Raw genomic sequence first — 20,691 nt, forward strand, 5'->3', positions numbered from 1 at the left:
TCCACTACAACCAATCCATTCTAATCTCCAAAGCAACATCCTACAAAAAAAGAATCTCTGAAGCTGCCTCAAACTCCTGCAAACTATCCTCTATCCTCAAGCAACTAGAGACTCCCATCCCCCCTCCCATCTCCATCACCAAGGAAACGCTTTGTGTAACAGAATCCAAGACACCCTTACAGAGAAAATCACGCAACTACAAGAAAAAATCAAAATAAAACAGAAGCCCCTTCCAGTCCCTTTACCCTAACCTCCCCCCATCCACAACCTGCCGGTCATCCCCCTTTCTATTTCCAACCATCAGCACCACCAGCCTCACCAACATCTCCAAAGACCTTAAGCCTTCTCTCTGCAAAGGCGATGCCTGCCCAGTTTCAATAGTTAAGGAATTGTGCATAACCCCTCCTCCCCCTCATTCCCACTATTATCAACCCCTCCTTCGAATGCACAGTCCCGTCTCACTGAAAGAAACTGGGCTCACCCCGTTACAAAAATAAATGACTCTCGACCCGGCAATCCTCACCAATTATTGCCCAATCACAACAGTCCCCTTCCTCCAAAAAATCATGGACAGAGTTGAATACCTGCAGATCTAAGCATTCCTAGAACTCCAGCACGTCCTCAGACCCGACAATCTGGCTTTCCCCCTAAAAATCACATGGAAACTGCACTCCTAGACCTCAAGAACAAGCTTGATTCCTCTAATGACCAGGGCTCACTCCTCTTATTGCTTGATTTCTCAGCCGCATTCGACCTGGTGGGCCACAAGATACTTTGCCGAGCACTGTCCACTTCAGCCCACTTCTCTTTGGACACAACTAAATGGATCTATTCCTCTCTGGCTGACAGATCTTCTAGAGTTTTTGCCGGGGAGGACACTGCCACCCCCAAACCTACCTCCTGTGGTGTACTTCAAGGATCTTGCATATCACACTCACTTTACAACCAGCTGGATGCCCTTGTCATTTCACATACCAACTACCCCAATAACATGAAGATCCTCATACCTCTTACTGACAACCATCCCACTGACTCCCTCTGAATAAACATAATCTACAAAACCATCTAGTCCTGGATGGCTGCACACAGCCTCTGCCTCAACGATGAGAAAACCAAGTTCCTCATCACTGATCCCCCGGCCCGCCTGGCCAAACATAATGAGGCATATAGAACTTTCTCCATCAACGGCGATAAGATACTGGTACCTTCCTCCTTCAAAACCTTAGGCGTGTACTTGGATTCCACACTCTCCATAACCCGCCAGGTTAACCACATCACCTCCTCCTCAGGATATACCACTAAGCGGATTAACACTAGCAAACCTTTCCTTTCTACCCAGAACCGCCTTGAAATTGTCTGTGCCCTAATAGGGTCCAAATTGGACCGCTGCAACTCATTACTCTGTGGCACATCAAAAGAAAACATGCACAAACTCCAGACAATACAAAACAATGCCCTCTGTGCATCACTGGACATTGGCAGGCATGCCCACATCTCGGGAGCCAGAAAGTCTGCCCATTGGCTTCCAGTTAAGAATCGAATCAAGTTCAAGACACTTTCAATCACCTATCGATGCATTGCCAATGATGCCCCCCTATACCTGACTGAAACAATCTAAAAATACTCCTCTACCAGACTGGTAAGATCAGCCTACAAACAATATATTCTCACACCAAAATACAACAGGAAAAGAACAGGAGGGGCAAGCTTCCTAGCTCGGGCACCGGCTCTCTGGAATGACCATACCCTCCACCCCCATCTGCAAGACAAATCTTCCTACAACGCCTTCAGTAAACATCTTAAAACCTATCTTTTCAACTGACATTCTCTATTCCTTTGAACATCCCCCAACCCCACCCTCCTTCCTTTCTTGTTCTGTAAACAGCACCTAGATGCCCCTGGGCTTTGTGCACTACTTATACATGCACTAAATAAATAAATACCGCAAAATCATATTTTGAATCATTATTATGAGATCAAAGGTCAAATGAAATGGGTACTCTGACCTTCTGCCCCATTGATGAGATAGCACATAATATAACCTTTACAGTGATACCCCACTCATCTAAATCAAATCAATGGTTGCTGGGAAATTACACAAACATTTTAATCATTTTCATTTTAAGGTTACAGGTGACATTCCCTGACCTCTATTCTCTACTTTATGCCTAGAAGCAAAATACATGAAATTACCATTCCAACAACACCTCTCTTGTGTAAATGTTCTACATGGTAGCAGAATAACAACATATAACAAAACCTTTAGGTGAATGACTTTGAGGTCAAACGTCAAATGCCAAAGTATCTCAACCTACTTGTCCCTTTTATAGGAATGAATATACCATAGATTTGAGATGACACCACATTTGTCCGTATCGATTTCACAGTTACAAAATAAATGCAAAAAGCACATTGAGAATGATTGTCCCAAAGGGCAAAGGTCAATTATAATTGCCACTTGACTTAAAGATACAATACATGGGATAGTACATAACAATATATTACTGTTGGCTTCACACTTTTCTGAATCTGCTCAAGAGTTGTGATAATATAACCAAAAAAGGAATCATGTTTAGAATATTCTTTTGAGGTGAAAGGTCAAGAGAAAAGTCTACTTTATCTATGTGCCCCACAGATGGCGATGCCACGCTCACCAAAATCAAATAACTGTTTGCTGAGAAATTCTAAAAACACTTTGAAAATAATAATTCTAAGGTTAAAGGTCACATGTCATACCTCCTACACCCTATTTGATGACTTTAAGGCAAAGTACAAGACATGGCCATTCCAATGACACCTTTATTATATATATATATATGTTCTAAATGGTAGCAGAGCAAAAACAAATAAATACATTGGGGTGGAAGATTCCAAGGTCGCATTTGAAATGGCAAACCCCCAGACCTTACCTGATCCATAAATAATTAAAAAGCAAAAGTCAGGTCTTTCGAGGAGATACCTCACTTGTCACAATCGGTACCACAGTTATACAACAATTCACAAAAAAGCACTTTGCGCTTGATTATTGTGATGTCAAATGTCATAACCTCTCAAATTATTAGACTAATGGATTATGGAGAGCATGTCATTAACTTTCAGAAGACACCGCAATTAGGACAAACAGATCATGGGTCCAAATATATGACCCTAAAAACATTTCACGTAGTGCATTTTAAGGTCAAAGGTCAGATACAAAGATCATGTGACCCTTTGCTCACATACAGAGTTGACATGTAGTCCATATAAGCTGCATAGACATATCAGAAGTGCATAACAAGACACTCGCTATGTGACAGCAAACCACAGCACGACTAAATATCCTCGAAACGTCTTCATCCAGCACAAATGGATTAGAAAAAGTTTGAACTCTGCCTCAACTGTAGTGTAATATTAAGAAACAACTCAGATGTAGCTCTCATCAATGATGACAAACATTAAGAAACAGAACAAATATACTGCACTACAGCACGTTTCCTTCTTTTTAAAGATATGTATGCAGAGAACAAGTGTGTCTCTCTATTGCATATGCAGTAACAATTCACAAGTCACAAGGTCTGACCATCGACTGTGCATTTGTAGATGTTGGCAGTACAGTTTTCAAAGAAAGTTAGGTGTTACGTAGCATATATGTTCCTACATTGAGAGGCCTATCTCTACTGTTTTGATACAAACAAAGTCAAAGCAGACATCCCTTGAATCCTTGACTATAACATGCTATTTGAATTGAACCATGCACACTTAAATATCATACCTCCCCATAATCCCCATAAAAAAAGAAAACTATGCAAAGGTTGAATACACCAGATTCCACATTCTCTGGTCCTTTTACATTTTAGAAAATAACCAGAGCGATGTGTGTCACAAATGTAGCAATCAATCTCCAAATACAATGTTCAATACTTGTGGACACATCCTACTTGTATGGCTCATAACAGCAGTGTTCACAACTCCTCATCCTGGACAGAAATGTCACTAACAACCCTGGCCCTATCAATACTGTATTCGGTGAAAGACAGGTAGTGTGACAATTTATATGAATGGGAAACCGCCCAACACTATTACCGTTACTGTGACTCAGTCTGGATCCCGAGTTGCAGTAGTGCTGTCAATCCCAATTTAATTTGAGTTTATAGGACCCTATGTGGGTTCTCAGCACTATTACCACAAGCATTAATATTGCCAGTGGTAATAGCTAAAAAAAATGGGTGGAAATCTCCAACTTTCCACCCTAACTCGGGAATGGGTGGAGCGGTAATGTAGTGGTAATAGAGTTACCGCCGCATTTTTACCTCTCCGCCCTACTCCTGATGACCACCAAAGTCACCAAGAATTCCCAAGAGGATCCCAGAGAATGTATCATCTAATTACTAGAAGGACTAGAGAGAGAGAGACAACATCCCTGCAATTTAAATTCTACAGGTTACATAAATATATGGAAACATACATGAAGTCTCTGTAACATGCTTCACAAGTCCATGTTCCCAATGAACAATTGTGTATTTATCGGCACCAAATTGCGATGCAATTCCATTTCAACAACTTCTACAAAATGCAAATCGTAGCATGTTGTGCTCATTTTGCAATTCAGACAATCTTTCAACAATATAGATACACATGGCCAGTATGTTATTCTAGTGCTTTTAAGGTACAAAGCAGATGGAAAAAAAGATAACTGGAAACTCACCAACTTTATATGCATAAGTCTCTCTTGATGGAAATACATTCAACACAGTAGGCATAACATACCACAATCTTGCCACATCCACTTCACAAACCTATATTGCATATGTCAAACAAAGAAGTGGTTAGTTTGAATATAACACCACTTTCTTTAAAGGCTACTCAGTTCATGTACGTGACTATTACTACATTAAATTGTTGGTTCCAAGAGTCATTGTTTTACATTACTTGTGAAGCTCTTTAGGTTTTGTTCTGTTTACAAAGGCTCAGTAAGATACTTACATGAACGAGAGAGACAGAGGGAGATTTTGCAAGCATCTCCACCATGTTCACCAATCTTCGTGCATGCGTGAGTAGGAAAAAACTGATTCACATCATTGGGGCTGGTCTGGGAACACAGCAGGGATCCCAGAGAGCAATTCCCAGAAACAAGTGAGGATACTGCAGACACAATGTGACACAGCTGAGCCCAGTTAAAATGGTGAGGTCTACGGAGATGGGTCACTGCTTAAAGAGGGAATTTCCGGCAGAAATATGTGACAGTACGGAGAACGACTTCATTCAGCAGATGCTGGAAGATAATGCAAGAGTTTTAGCAGGAGGCAAGAGGGTAGAGTGAGAAGGAGGAGGAGAACAGTGGAGAGGTGGCGAGGAGTAACAGTTGACATGAAAGAGGAAGAGGGTGAGAGATGAGGAGCAGAGGAGAGGAGAACATTTGGAATCCAGGATGAGGGGGAAAGGAGAGGAGTGTAGAACAATCTTCTGGAGAGATCAGAAGAGGGGGTAAAGAAGAAGAGAGGAGAATAGTAAGAGGTCCAATCTGAGGAAGAAAGTGGCAAAAGGGAGAGAAAAGATGAACATGAGAAAACACATTTGGAAATAGCAGGAGGGCAAAGAAATGTGAGGAAAGAAGATGAGATGAGAAGATAGAAGAGAATGAACTAGGAGAGGAGAGAAGGGACGAGGAGAGGGGTGGAGGGTAGGGGAGATTAGATGTGATGAGACGTGATGAGAAGAAAGGAAGAGGTTTGAAAAATGTAAGATTAAAACCCCTGATAGTAGGAAGACAGAATTGAGTAGGACAAGCCCTGCACCTGATATGTGTGAGTCTGGGATGGGTGGGGTGGGGGAACAATCATGTGGTACATTGTTAAGTAGATGCACGATTCAGAGGGGAAAAAGGAGAGGACAGGGGACTAGGCGATGCCCACCTAGGTATTAGAATGTAACAATGTATCAATGAGGATAATTAATGTGGAATGAAGGGTTGGAGAGTGCAGCCTCTTCAATAGGGGTTGATGGGTCCCTAGCAGTGTTTCAAAGCTTAGCTCTTAGCACTTCAATTATGGTAATAAGTGGAGTCTCCAGACTGCTTCCTCGACTGCCGATTCCCGGAGACTTGGTTTACAAGGAATCTGTTTGTGATAAGGAGAGGGAGAGAAAGAAAGAAGTCCGTTCATAGTGTCAAAGTGGGAAATATAAGTAGAGCCTGTGGTAGGAGTGCATGGTGGAGACCAAGTTGTAAACATCTTTTAGTATTTTTCATGTTTTTCACTGACTACTAATGCATGTGAATGCCTTTTGTGTTCCTTGTTATGCTATGTCACAGTATGCTTGGCTGTATGTTGCTTCAAGATTGTCTGTGTCCATCGCCAAACTGCCCAATGAGTGAGTACTCTCGTAATTATCATTCTTAAATTCTAGGGGAGAAGAATGTGATACATGCTCTCCCAGAAAACCGGAGGCATGTGGACAATGTAAAGGGTGAAGTTTACCTATCACTTGCAGAGGTGATAAAAGCAATCCAAAATGCAAAAAGAAGGTGTGCCCCTTGGCAGTGACGGAACACCCGCTGAGTTCTATCAAAATAATGGCAAAATGTGGGGTCCAATTTTAACAATAATGTTAATGCAATAATGAGCAGAACATTGATACCAATGGTGAAGAACAATAATTGTTCCAGTCTATAAAAAAAAGGCTGTATGAAAAGACCACAATCATGCCGGCCTATATCCCTTTCGAATACCAGCTTCGAAGTGTTTGGGAAGTGCCTACTCTCCAAAATTCTATCCCCAATCAAACTGATCTTGAGGCCGAAACTAGGGACTATGGAACTGTGTCTAAATGTGTATCTGATAATTGCCCACTTCCTGCATATTAAACAGGGACCTATATATTTAGCATTTATGGATCTGAGCACTGCCTTCGATAAAGTAAATCCAAACAAATTGGGGGATGCGCTCAGGTCATACGATTGCCCAGCTGTTATACGGGATAACCTGGAAGTCTTACACAGGGACAATGAGGCGTGCATCCGCTCTGGTAGTGAGGGACATTGGCAAGCCTGGTTTTCAATTGAATCGGGGGTAAGACAGGGGTGTGTCTTGGCAACCCTGGTCTTCTCCCTGCATATTAACAAGCTCTTAGAGAATGTATTGGAGTGTAACATGGACGTACCAAGACTAGGAAATATGTTGATTCCAGCAGTAGTGTATGTGGATGAGACAGTACTTATTGCACGGACCCCTAGAGCATTGCAGATTCTGATGAGCAATTTTTCCACCTATAGGAGAGATTTGGAACTGCACATTAACACTACCAAATCAGCAGTAATGGTGTGTTTAGAGAAGAAACGAGCGTTAAAGTGCCCAAACATGTGTTGTGATGTATTGGTGATTCCGAGAGTGACCCACTTCGAAATCTCGCAGTGTGTTTTAATTATAAATTCAATAGGCACGCACATGCACAGAAACAGGTCCCTGCGAGGAAACAATTGGTTGGTAGAATGTATAGATTTATGAAGCAACACAAGCAGCAACTGCTTTGTACTGTGAAAAAAATCTATAATGCTCGCATTATAGAGGCAATTAAATATGGTGCTGAGATCTGGGGGTATGGAGATTATGGCATGTTTCAAAAAAAGTAAAATTGCTTTGTGAAATCTCTGTTGGGCTTACAGATGTCAGCACCACATTTTGCTTTACACAAAGAGATAAGATTGGTAATTTTAGATGATCAACTGGCCTTTGAGCCTTGCAGGTTATGGTTGTGTGTATGGTCTAACCCAAAGGCTGGGCTTACACAGAAATTGTTAAATAATTTATTAGGAAAAAGGGGTGCCAATAAAATTGGATGGTGAGAAAATCTTAAGAAACTGCTAGGGAAAGTGAATGCCAGTAGTATGACTATTGAACCCTTATTATTGGAAAATGGTAGGTGCCGTCTCCTAATGAAGAAATTAATAGAGTGGGCCAGAGAGACACAGGAGCAACTGAAACCAACAAATAGAGAACTAATAAGAGTATTGTCAAATAATATAAAGGAATATCTTGTCTGGACAAACTGTAAGTACCAAAGGGCACCGATTACAAGGGTGCGTTTTTAGTGCTTTGAGTTGGGTGAGGTTTGAAGCCGGAGATCGGGCTTGGAATTTGAATCCAAATGCCCTATGTGTCAAGCTGGGATGAGGACATAGTACATTTCCTACTCTTTTGTCCAGCAAATTGTGGCATAAGGAAAATGTTCTTGCTACCGCTCTTTATAGGAAGCAGCCTCATCAGCCATAGCCTGGAACTTATCCCTATACATAAGAAATGCCTGGCGAACATGAGAAAGGGAACAACATATTTATACAATTGTAAGAAGTCATGATGAAACCAGTTTAGTCGATCTTAAACACCTTATGATTGTCAAGGTGCTCACTGGGATTTACACTATGCTAAACGGTATTATATATGCAATTGTACAAATTAATGGTTGTTTTTACCTTTTAGGGTGGGGGAAAATAGTTGTGTAATGATTTTAGTTCGCTTTTTTTTCTTTTTAATATTATGATATTGTGCTATGTAATTGATATTGTAGTGAATGAATTATTGTTTTATGATCAAATTTTTAATAGTTTGTGCTGTAGGAGAGATGCTGTAGAGGTAGGGATACTGTATATAAGGGGCAGTAAATGGGCCATGACATTATATTCAGAGGAGGCAGTAAACAGAATCCAAATATCAATTAGCTGGCATACATGACAAATGGAAATACACATTCTTGTGGTAAGCACATTTTAAAATGATCCACTTCAGGGTGAATAGGTCCAGTTTTCACTATGTACATATTAACCCAAACTAACCAATTAACACCTTTACCATTAATTTAACAAAACAGTGCAACATGCTTCCGATGACAAAAGTAAGGTGCTTTTTGCAGTGGAGTTAAAATGTGCAGGCAGAGTTCACTGACTGTGATTCATTACACACAATGCGAGAATGAAGCAATGTTGGGAAGGCACTATTTTATGCTGCAGGAAGCAATTGTTACAAACATCTTTGGGAGCTTATTCTGTAATTGAAGAAATGCTAACCAGCTCGGTTGATGTGATTGTGTCAGAAAAAAGGCAGGTTTTAGTGAGATTGACAGGGATATCATATAAATTCAGAGGACAGAAGGGGGGCGGGCAGATGTTGTTCAGGGAAGAACAGGAGTTCAGCCAACAGACGAGCAAGTGACTGACCAGAATCATGCAGTGCAGAGAGGCAAGATTTTCCAGGCAGCAGACTGAGAAGATGAGCTGTAGTCGGAGGGAGTTTGTGGCCTTCTATCTGGATTGCATTGGTGTGGGAGTTGCAATACTACTGCATGCTGGCAGGACAACAAAGAAGGGTTGCCTGTGATAACAGTGCAGAAACCTCGCTCATATTTAATGTGAGTATATCTGTGATAAGTGAGGTGCACGTGTGCGAATGTATTCTGAGACAGCCAGGGAAGTTTTATTTTTATGTAAAAGAATTCAACACCTTTCAAATGTTATTGTCACATCATAGAGGGTATCATCAGAATAACGCAATACCATTATAACACCATAAGAAAATACCACGAGATTATGTAATAACCCTCTCACAAATCCCTAACAGAGTCTAATGGTTGTAATTGTTGTGTAGGATGTATATTTTATGGATTTTTCATTTAATCAGAATTAAAGAATTTACTACTTCTATGCTACAACAATGTGCATACCAACTTACCAACAGATGTCAAACAAACTCCCCTTCCAACAGATATAAGATAACAGAACACTGCACTTCTACACAGCCAATACATCCTAGCAGCAGAGGCAACAGGGCAGTGTAGTTCCAGTCTACATTCATCAATGTAATCATAATGCTTTCTCACTTTTATCACTATGGAAATTGTAGCAGAGCATGGTATAAATCCCATTATAATGTCAACACATATATAGAACTATTTTAACTATACATAACTTTTCAATGTAGGCTGATCTGAGCCAAGATTTGCCAGAACTATGTATCTGAATTAACTTTATTAAGTATGTATTTCAAACATATTTTCTTGACCCACAGAAGTATTGGTATGACAGTGCCATCTGCCTACGAGAAAAGACCCCAGTGATAATTAAACATGTAATCTAAGATCTGCGACAGAAGTGCAATCTACCCATTTATTTTCAAGCAAGACCTCGGTAGTGGCATGTATATAGGTGTAACAAACCCAGACTGATGGACACACCTAGTCTAATATTATAAGGAGTGGAAAGGGGCATCAGAGGGGTTTAGAAGGTAATAGATGCATAGAGGTTGTTAAGGTTCAGAAAAGAAGGTTGAAGAGGGGGCGTGAAAGAATGAAGATAGTGCCTAAAGTAGTGAAGAAGTTGTGAGAGATGCATAGAATCTGCAAACACAAGGTAGGGGTGATGCTCAGAGGAGTGGAAAGGGTGCCCAGAGTGGTAAAGAAGGTAAAAGATACACAGAGCATATTAAAATGGGGGTGCTCAGAGAAGTGCAATGTTTTGTCAAGGGGTGACTCATCTGTGAGATAGAGAAGGGATTTAGAGAGTAGTGACAAAAGTGCTAGGAGGGGGAAGAAGGTGGGAGGGGGGAGATGGCTGGATTAAGAAAACTGTGACCATAGTGAAATGAGGGATGATGAAGATAAGAAAAAGAGGTAACATCTGAAGAGTTTTGTGAAAGGTAGCAAAAGCAGTGAAAAATGTCATAGAGAATTTGAAGACTGGTTGAGGAACATTGTCAAAATGGTGAAGAATGTGCCAAACAGAGTGGTGAGTGGAATGAAGGGTATAGAGATCAGAAGGAGTTACACAAGGAGAGTGAAATGGAAGAGAGATGCCAGGAGTTTGGAAGGAGCATCCAGTGGTTGCGATCTTAAGAAGGGCTCAATCAGAGTAGTTGGACACCTTTTTATGTTTATAAGCTCTCCTTTTCCTCAACAAGGCCTGTGGGAGGTGGCACATTTTCTAACAAATCCAATGAGTCCTTTGCTTTGGGAGACTGATGATTCCACTGAGAGCATTCATCTCAAAGGGCAGACAGTTGGGGAGGCCTCAGAAGGCAACCAACAGTAGACCAGTAAGACAGGGTCACAACATAGAAGAAGGCAGGGACAAGGTCTCTGTAATTCCAGTACTCTCCTCAAATCATAAAATAAGTCAGAATAAGGCAGGTCTTAAACCCATTATAGTTCTTAGGAAAGATTCTTTCATTGCAAAACCAAATTTCAGGAACCACCTGAATGTGGAGAGAAGTATTTTGTGAACTTTTGGATTTCTGCATATTTAGTTAGTCAACCACATCAAACCCATTCTACGAATTCAGTTGTGCTTTATTCCTAACTCACTTCTTTCCCCCACCCTCTAAAAGTTCCCTAATCCAACATTTTAAATGTAGGTTTCATGTGTTTTATTGAACATTTGATCCCCATCACAGATGCAAATAAGAACATGAATCATACTTCGATTGAAAATGGTCGATCTACGTCACATGTATATGGAAACTGCCAACGCATTTATCTATGCAAGTGTTTGATCCCTTATTCCCTTGTCCCGCATTGTTCTTATTTCTGCCTCTGTGCCCCCTCATCCCATCCACAGTTTTCTGAAGCAGTACTAAGCCGTGCACAATCTATAGAAACTATGATACATTGTCATGCCTTGGAAAAATGTAAGACACATTTTTCCTTAATCCTTAACTAGATAATATAGTATATTGGCTGCTCTGCTGCACTTCCTTGGGTCTCAGACTTGGTAAACACTCTGAATCTATGCACTGTCAAATGTTGTGAGTATCAGGCACCCTGTCCCACACCACACCTATCCGTTGAGTACCTGTATAATTCATGGTAAAACCTGAGATTTGTTGTTTGTGAGTACCAGTGATTTGTTGGAAATAATCTGAAACGTGGTGCAAGTACTAAATCAAATTAGCTCATTCTCCGGCAAACATTGTATTTGACCACAGCATCCAAAGGACACACCCTGGAAAATGATGTCAATCCGTTGCACAGTGCTTGGGAAATTTCATGAATACCTTTTTATTTGATGCCAATATACGTACAACGTTGTTCACACCTAGAAACATCAGTCATACGACTTATGTACCTGTGCAATAAATGACAAAATGTATGAATGTACGGCAATGCCAACATGAGATCTAAAATAGTTTGAGTAACTTTGAACATGAGGGAAATTGATGGAACATGTTCTACATAACATATGTTATAAATATGTGGCAAGTGCATAATTACCTGCAAAGATAATGACCTGGCAAATTATGTGATTACCTATTAGCATTTGTATTTATTGTGCTCATTGAAGTCTTTTCTGTCATTTCTACCAGCAATCGTGTACATAGAATCTAATAAAGTAGACAGAGGCAGTTGCTTGGTGACTTCTTGAAGACCAGTTAGTGAGGTGACATAGCAATGGCACATGTAGCCTTGAACAATAACAGAGAACATACAGTGCAGTACATGCAATACAGGACTAGTAACAAGGACAGCAATATGCCCATTTTCTGAGAAAGTACATTTTTGCAACCGGAACCTGGCATCAGGGAGAGTGATGAATGGGTTATGAGCTGGGTTTGAAGTTGTGGGTACACCACTGATAAACATTCCCTTACAGGTCTGCAGCCATACTTGTGCTGGGTCTGGGGAGTTGTGCGGGGAGGGGCAAGGATCAGGACTGTGGGTTGGCTGCCTCTTCTATGGTCTGCAGATGGAGCTTGAGTTAGATCTTAAACTGGTCAAGGGATCAGGTGGCATTGATATCGGGGGAGGGAATTCCAGGAGGGAGGACCAAAGAGGGCAACTGAGTGAAGTTGAGAGAAGGTACGTGGGGGCCAGAGAACATAGAGGCTAAGGCATGATGATGAGCGAATAGTGTGAGAAGGGATTACCGGGATATGCAGACAGTGAGATGGGGTAACAACTATGGGGGTATTTCAAGAAGGAGAGATGTGAAAAGAGGTTGATTTAGCAGAGCGATTCAGACACCATTCTGGCACCAAGAGGAGGTGCGGGAGGATTGAGATAGTAAGACGACACCAAGGTTGAGAGCTTTGAGGGAAGGAGTGAAGGATGTCAGAGGGAAATGTGATCGGCGATGGATGGCCTGATTTAGCATTGGAAGCAGGAGTAAATATTATTTTGGTTTTGGCAGAATTCAGCCTCATGCAGCATTGTGCCATCCAATGAAAAATAGCTGTAAGGCTGTTGGTAAGGTTTTGAGAAATGGGAGAAGAGGAAGAAGGAAATGAGATGTGTTTATCATCGGAATAGTGGTGGCAATGGAAGCCAGAGGAAAAGGGAGGGGGTGAATAGCAGGAAGAGGAGTAGACAGAAGACCCATCTTCGGAAGACCCGTCTTTGGAAGACAGCTACAGCTATAAGTAGGAGGGATGAGATTCCACAAATTAGGAGATACAAAAGGAGCAATGAGAGAGACATGAGGCCACCCATTTGAGTGTAATGTCATCGAACCCAAGTGAGATGTGGGTTTGGAGGAGAGACAGATGATCCACTGTGTGAAAGGATGCAGAGAGATAAAGAATGGTGAAAATGGAGGAGATGCAAATGGGTTGGGCTGTGGTTAGAAAGTTGGAGACGAGTGAGTACAATTGCTGTGGCGTCTTTGCCCTTGAATCCAGATTGGAGGAGGTGAAAGAATGAGTGGTTGTCAAATGTTCTGATCCAGTTGAACACAACACACTTGAGGATCTTGAAGTTATGGTGCTGGATGGACACATATCTGTTTTTTCTGATACTGGGGATAGCAGGGGCAATCTCGTGGCAGGTAGGGAAGATGCCAGTGGAAAGTGTATAATGGAAATATTTGATTAATTGTGTTTGTCAGAATTTGATGGCAATACAGTGGGATAGGCCGCACATTTATCCTGCTAAACTCCAAAATCTAGGTAGAGGCATACAAAAGGAATGGCACAATCATCAAAACACAGATGAGACCTTACTCTGTGCCCACCTGCTTCACCCCTCTGTTGACTTTCTCCACTGTGTCTGGGTCACTTTGCCTAATATGTATAAAGTTTCAGGCACAGATTAAATGTGAACAAATGTCTATAGGAACTTGGCTCAGCTGAACTCCACAGATTTGCAGCATGTACCTTGAAAGAAAGTCCTTGATAAGATGCCTAATTTTTGTGACAATTTACCAGTTCGATAATTCCAGTGATATGTGTATATATTGTCTATATGAACACCGTTTTTCAACTTCCCAAATAGCGATTCTTGGTAGATCCCTGGAAGTCACAAATGTTAATAAACTTTCATCCTCTTCTTGGTTTTGGCGGCACTAGCACCACCTACTTGGCAAAGCAATGCTAACAGAAAAGTGAGAATCAGGGATGATGAGAATCATGAAATCCGGTGGTCATGGTAACAAGCAATGCTCAGCCATGAACGTGCTGTATCACAAAATGTTCATGTGTGTCTCCTGCAGACAATTAAAGCCCTCACCCTTGGTTATATGGAAGGCTCCCTGTTTTCCATATTTACTGATTTTTACAGACACATACAGATGGAAATCAGTTTTTCGCTTTAGTTTCCAGTATTTATCAGCAAAAAATGGATAAAAACGGAAATGCAAGTCTGTTGGGTAGCTCTATAAGAAGTCAAACAAACATTCCTAGCCGGTCAACGGCTGTGCAAAGTACCATAGGATAAGGTTGAAAATGTTTTTTTTTTTACTGTATACGTTTTTTCAAATGGCCGCAGATCTGCAGCCCTGGACTTGTGCAAGAATTCAGCTCTAGGAGCTACCCACCCAGTTCCCACCCAGGACAGGCAACCAAGTGGTAATGTGTTTGTAGTGACGTAAAACATTTTGTAAAAAACGAGTTTCAACTTGTTAAATGCAGAAGTAAGCGACATACACATAGATGGACAAATGCAGATGAAATGGTGCAAAAAGAAATACCATAAAACCGCAGGCCTGAGCTACAAAGTGTTAGTGTACGATATGACATGTCCGTCCTCTGAGCCCTTCTCTCTCTCCTCTCCCCTATATTCTCACTTTTACCTTCTCAAAGGCTGTCATGTTCTCCCTCTCATCCCAGAGTCTATCTCTCTCTCTCTCTCTCGCAGTCTCTCTTTCCTTCTCATTGACCTCTATCTTTCTTTCTCTAACTTTCCTCCTGACCCTCTTTTGTGCTCCCACAGATTTTTAGTGTTCCCCGACCTCCCCAAACCTTGTTTGTGCTCCTTCTACCATCGTTTATAATCTCCCACCACACTGACCATCGTGTGTGCTCTTCCAGGCCCCTTGCTTGTTTGTGTTCCCACCACCACCCTGACCCTCGTGTGTTCTCTTCCAGGCCCCTTGCTTGTTTGTGTTCCCCCCACCACCATGACCCTCGTGTGTGCTCTTCCAGGCCCCTTGCTTGTTTGTGTGCCCCCACCACCCTGAACCGTGTTTGTGCTTACACCAAGCCTCCACCCTCTGTTGTACTCCCCCGATCACCTGACCCTCTTGTGTGCTTAACCAGCCCCCAATCCTCATTTAGGATCCCCCCACCACTCTGCCCATCTTTTCTGCTTACTCTGACCCTCTCTGTTGCTCAACTAGTGTATGCTTCTTGTCTGTGCCCCCCCCACTACCCGGACCCTCGTTTTATGTTACCCTGCACATCCGACCCTATTATTTGCTCCTCAGCACCCTGACCCTCTTGTGCTTAGCCTAACCCTCTTTTGTTCTTCTCTCGCACCCTGTCCATCTTTTGTTCTCCTCTCGCAATCTGTCCATCTTTTGTTCTCCTCTCGCACCCTGTCCATCTTTTGTTCTCCACTCGAACCTGCCCATCTTGTGTTCTCCTCTCGCACCCTGTCCATCTTTTGTTCTCCTCTCGCACCCTGTCCCTCTTTTGTTCTCCTCTCGCACCCTGTCCATCTTGTGTTCTCCTCTCGCACCCTGTCCATCTTTTGTTCTCCTCTCGAACCTGCCCATCTTGTGTTCTCCTCTCGCACCCTGTCCATCTTTTCTTCTCCTCTCGAACCTGCCCATCTTGTGTTCTCCTCTCGCACCCTGTCCATCTTTTGTTCTCCTCTCGCACCCTGTCCATCTTGTGTTCTGCTCTCGCACCCTGTCCATCTTTTGTTCTCCTCTCGAACCTGCCCATCTTGTGTTCTCCTCTTGCACCCTGTCCATCTTTTGTTCTCCTCTCGCTCCCTGGCCATCTTTTGTGCTTCCCCCAGCACCCCACCTTTTGTGTGCTTACCGCCCGCACTGCACCCTCTTTTGTGCTTACTACCAGCACCCGATCCTGTTATCTGCTTCCCCAGTCGCCAATTCTCGTTTGTGGTCCTCCACCACAAACGACCTTGTTCCAGCAAACCCATACCCCCTTTCGTGCCCCCCTCCAACACCCAGACCCTTTTGTGAAATCCTCCAACCCTGGGCCCTCTTTCATGCTCCAACAACAGCTAGAGACCAAGTATAAATACCAGGTCACACAACCACTCTCAAAAAGGGCCCAAATCTGGGCATTCAGTCAAGACATTCAAAAATATAGTTCTTATCAAGGTATCACAGGAGTACTTCCAGGTTGGTAAATAATAGAGATGAAGTTGTCAGTTGATTTTCAAATAGTATTTTATCAAAAAGATAAAGCTGTCACTAATATTACTTTAGTGAGAGAGCATTTGTCGCAACCCATATATATTTCTCAGACTAAAGCCAATGCATTTTGGAACATTTTTCCTTCATCAGGGCAAGTCTATGTAATTCAACATTGAAAAAATAATATGCCGATTATAATGCACACAATACACACAGTAATATAAATAAATAATGAGAACATACCGATCAGTAGCAAGTCCACACATGTTCATAAAATAAAGAAAAACAAACAGTAACATAGTAAGTGGATTAATGGGAACCAAATTCAAAATGAGGATCAGAACAAAAACTGGTGTTACCTTGGAAGATTTGTGTGGGAGCTAACAAGCGTTAAAGCTGCCCACAGTAGGGTGCAGCGGTGCGGCATGCAATAGGCAGCCGTAGTGTTAACACGCACGTGTTTCAGAGTGAAATCTGTTTGGAAACAAAGATCGGGTTCAGAAAGTCAGCGTGTCTGACACGGTCTGTGATTAAGGCAGAATGAAATGGAAATGCTGGCAAAAATCGTGGCGAGAAAGTCGCATACCTTAACGCATCTGGAGCGCAGCAAAGCTCCTGCATGTAGCCGCTGAGCTTAGATTCCACTGAGCAGTGTTTAGGCGGTTGCCTGGGCGACCGCTCGTGTTATAGTACACGTGACTCCCGAGCGCCATTCAGTGACCAGTGCTCGCGGATCACGCTGTATTACAGGTGTAAGCCTGCAACATTACACAGAATAACCAATTTAGAGGCATGCTAGGATGAAATGCATCCTAAAAATCAAATTTAGCTCGAACCTAAAATTTTGAGATTTTCATAGAAACACTCAAGCATAACGAAAATGGGTGATGAAATAAACAGGCATGTGTAGATGCATCTAAAATATTGGAAGTAAAGCAGAAAACAAACTAAATACAAAATACAAGATACAAATGTTAGCGGGATGCACTATGTTGAAAACAAGTGCATAGGCAAGGTTGGTACAAATATGCGCAGTCATGAAAAGTCAAGAAAAGTCAACAAAAGGAATTTGTTAAGCATATCCTCGTCCCAGGTGGTGTTGCCCACAGGAGGCAGCACCTTGGGTCCCAGACCAAGGTCCGGGAGATTGGACGAGGTGAACAGAGGAAAATTTAGTCATTAACATCTCGGACAGGATCTTAAGGAAATCAGAAGAAGAAACACTCCAAAAAGGTCTCAGCTTTGTACCGACCTATGGGACTACATTGTTCAACAGCAAGATCGAACTATATAAATTCGTAAGAAAGCTGAAATTGAAAGTATTTTTCAAAGAACTTGAAACCATTGACAAACCAGACCAAATGTCAGACTTTCAGGAATTTAGGGCTAAAAGCGGATTTGAACCACCTATCAATGTACCCTCTATAGAGATTTTTCAGAAGCTTGTTACTCTTGATCTTGAACGGATCAACTACAGAACTCCACCATACAAAAACCTTAAACCGCACGAAATGAGATTGATTAAAGATTTGTACAGCGATACGCAAATCACAATTCGACCAGCTGACAAGGGGGGTGGCCTTGTGATTCTCAATACTGTGGATTATGATGCCGAATGTTATAGGCAACTTCAGGATGATACCACATACGCCAGATTAGATCATGATCCCACTGTCTCTATCAGAAACAACTTGGCTATTTTGCTTGATAAAGCATTAGAACTGGAATGGATTAATGAACATACACGCAAGTTTCTTCTAAACGACCAGCCACGAGTTCCCAACTTCTACACACTTCCAAAAATCCACAAAGATCTCAGAAAACCCCCATGGCAGACCCATAGTCGCAGGGATGGACAGTCTCAACCAACCCCTGGGAATCTACATTGATTTTTTCCTTCAACCGTTGATACAGAAAACCTCGACCTACACCAGAGACACTACCCATTTTCTGCAAAAACTGAATTCAATCAACCCACAAGAGAACCAATTGATGTTCACCATAGACGTCAAAAGTTTGTACACCTCCATTCCACACTACCTCGGCATTGAAGCCGTTGAATGGCTGTTACTTCAATCACCTGATGTACGCGCACAAAAATAATTTATTCTAGCTTTGTTGCAATTCATCTCTGAAAATTCCTATTTCCAATACTGCAATTAATTTTATTTACAAACCTCAGGCACCTCTATGGGGGCCGCCATGGCACCAACTTACGCCAACTGTTTCATGTTTAAATATGAGATGGATCACATACTGACCAAACAAGAATGGAAGAAGGACATTCACATGTGGACCCGTTATAGCGACGATATCTTCGGTGTATGGACAGGCACTGAGCAACGATTCGATGAGTTCCATGAATACATTAATAACATTGACTCACGGATATAGTTTACCAGAGAATCATCACGAGAAAAGATTACATTTCTTGATGTGCAAATTGCAGTAAAAGATATGACCTATAACACTACATTATTCCGGAAACCAACAGATCGTAATATTCTTCTCCACAGGCTGAGCTTCCATCAACCCAACCTACTCAGGAATCTCCCATTCAGCCAACTACTACGAGTAAAAAGGATTGTTAATGACCCTGAAGACTGCATTGCACAACAACTGGTAATGAAAGAGAAATTTCTTCAGAGAGGTTACCGCCAAGAGGAACTGGATCTTGCTGCTAATAGAATCAATAGCCTTGATCAGGACACCCTACTCTCTGCTTCAAAGAAACCGGTTAGAGAATTGAAATCACTGGTGTATGTGTCGAAATTTTCAATCCAAAGTAACAAAATTAAGAACACAATCAAGAAAATTGGAACATTTTTAAGAACGACACAAGAGTTCAGGATCTATTTAGTGAACCACCAGTATTTGCCTTCCAGAGGAGTAGGAATCTTAGGGATGAACTTGTTCAGACAAGATTACCTCCAACCAAAATGTCCACACAGCGTATAGGTACATTCCCCTGCCTCCATTGCATTAACTGCAACTCGGTAATCAAAGGAAATGTTATCTTCCACCCACGAACAGGCAAAAAGATTTTTCTTAAAACATTTGGTACCTGTGACATCACCAACATTATCTACGGCATTAAATGTCCTTGTGGAAAATATTACGTGGGCCAATCCACTAGAGCTGCAAAGATCCGATGGAACGAACACCGATCCTGCATCCGGACTTCCAATCCAAACTCTGCTGTGGCACGACATTGGGCCATGAATAACCACAGTCTGTCACAGATCAAATTCCTGGTGTTAGAGGTTCTAACCAGAAACAACCCCCACGAGGACCTGGGCCTACGCCTCAATCGCAGAGAAACATTCTGGATCGATAAACTCTGTAGTTTGGTCCCCAATGGTTTGAATGAAGAGATAAATTACCATTGTTATATTTGAATCAATATCTGCACGCCTAGTGTGTTCGCTGTTGATGTTCCTGTTGTGCTCATACCAATACTGACCAATATGTTTAAAACGTTTAAGACATCATGCATTACTAGGATTCCTTGTGATCTTTGTATTCACCTCGTCCAAATTCCCAGACCTTGGTCTGGGACCCAAGGTGCTGCCTCCTGTGGGCAACACCACCTGGGACGAGGATATGCTTAACAAATTCCCTTTGTTGACTTTTCTTGACTTTTCATGACTGCGCATATTTGTACCAACCTTGCCTATGCACTTGTTTTCAACATAGTGCATCCCGCTAAAATTTGTATCTTGTATTTTGTATTTAGTTTGTTTTCTGCTTTACTTCCAATATTTTAGATGCATCTACACATGCCTGTTTATTTCATCACCCATTTTCGTTATGCTTGAGTGTTTCTTCTATTTCTATAAAATCTCAAAATTTTAGGTTCGAGCTAAATTTGATTTTTAGGATGCATTTCATCCTAGCATGCCTCTAAATTGGTTAATCTGTGTAATGTTGCAGGCTTACACCTGTAATACAGCGTGATCCGCGAGCACCGGTCACTGAATGGCGCTCGAGAGTCACGTGTACTATAACACGAACGGTCGCCCAGACAACCGCCTAAACACTGCTCAGTGGAATCTAAGCTTGGCAGCTACACGCAGGAGCTTTGCTGCGCTCCAGATGCGTTAAGGTATGCGACTTTCTCGCCACGATTTTCG

This window comes from Ambystoma mexicanum, chromosome 7q (genome assembly GCF_040938575.1).
Source record: "Ambystoma mexicanum isolate Mex_15411 chromosome 7q, UKY_AmexF1_1, whole genome shotgun sequence".
Taxonomy (NCBI): Eukaryota; Metazoa; Chordata; class Amphibia; order Caudata; family Ambystomatidae; genus Ambystoma; species Ambystoma mexicanum.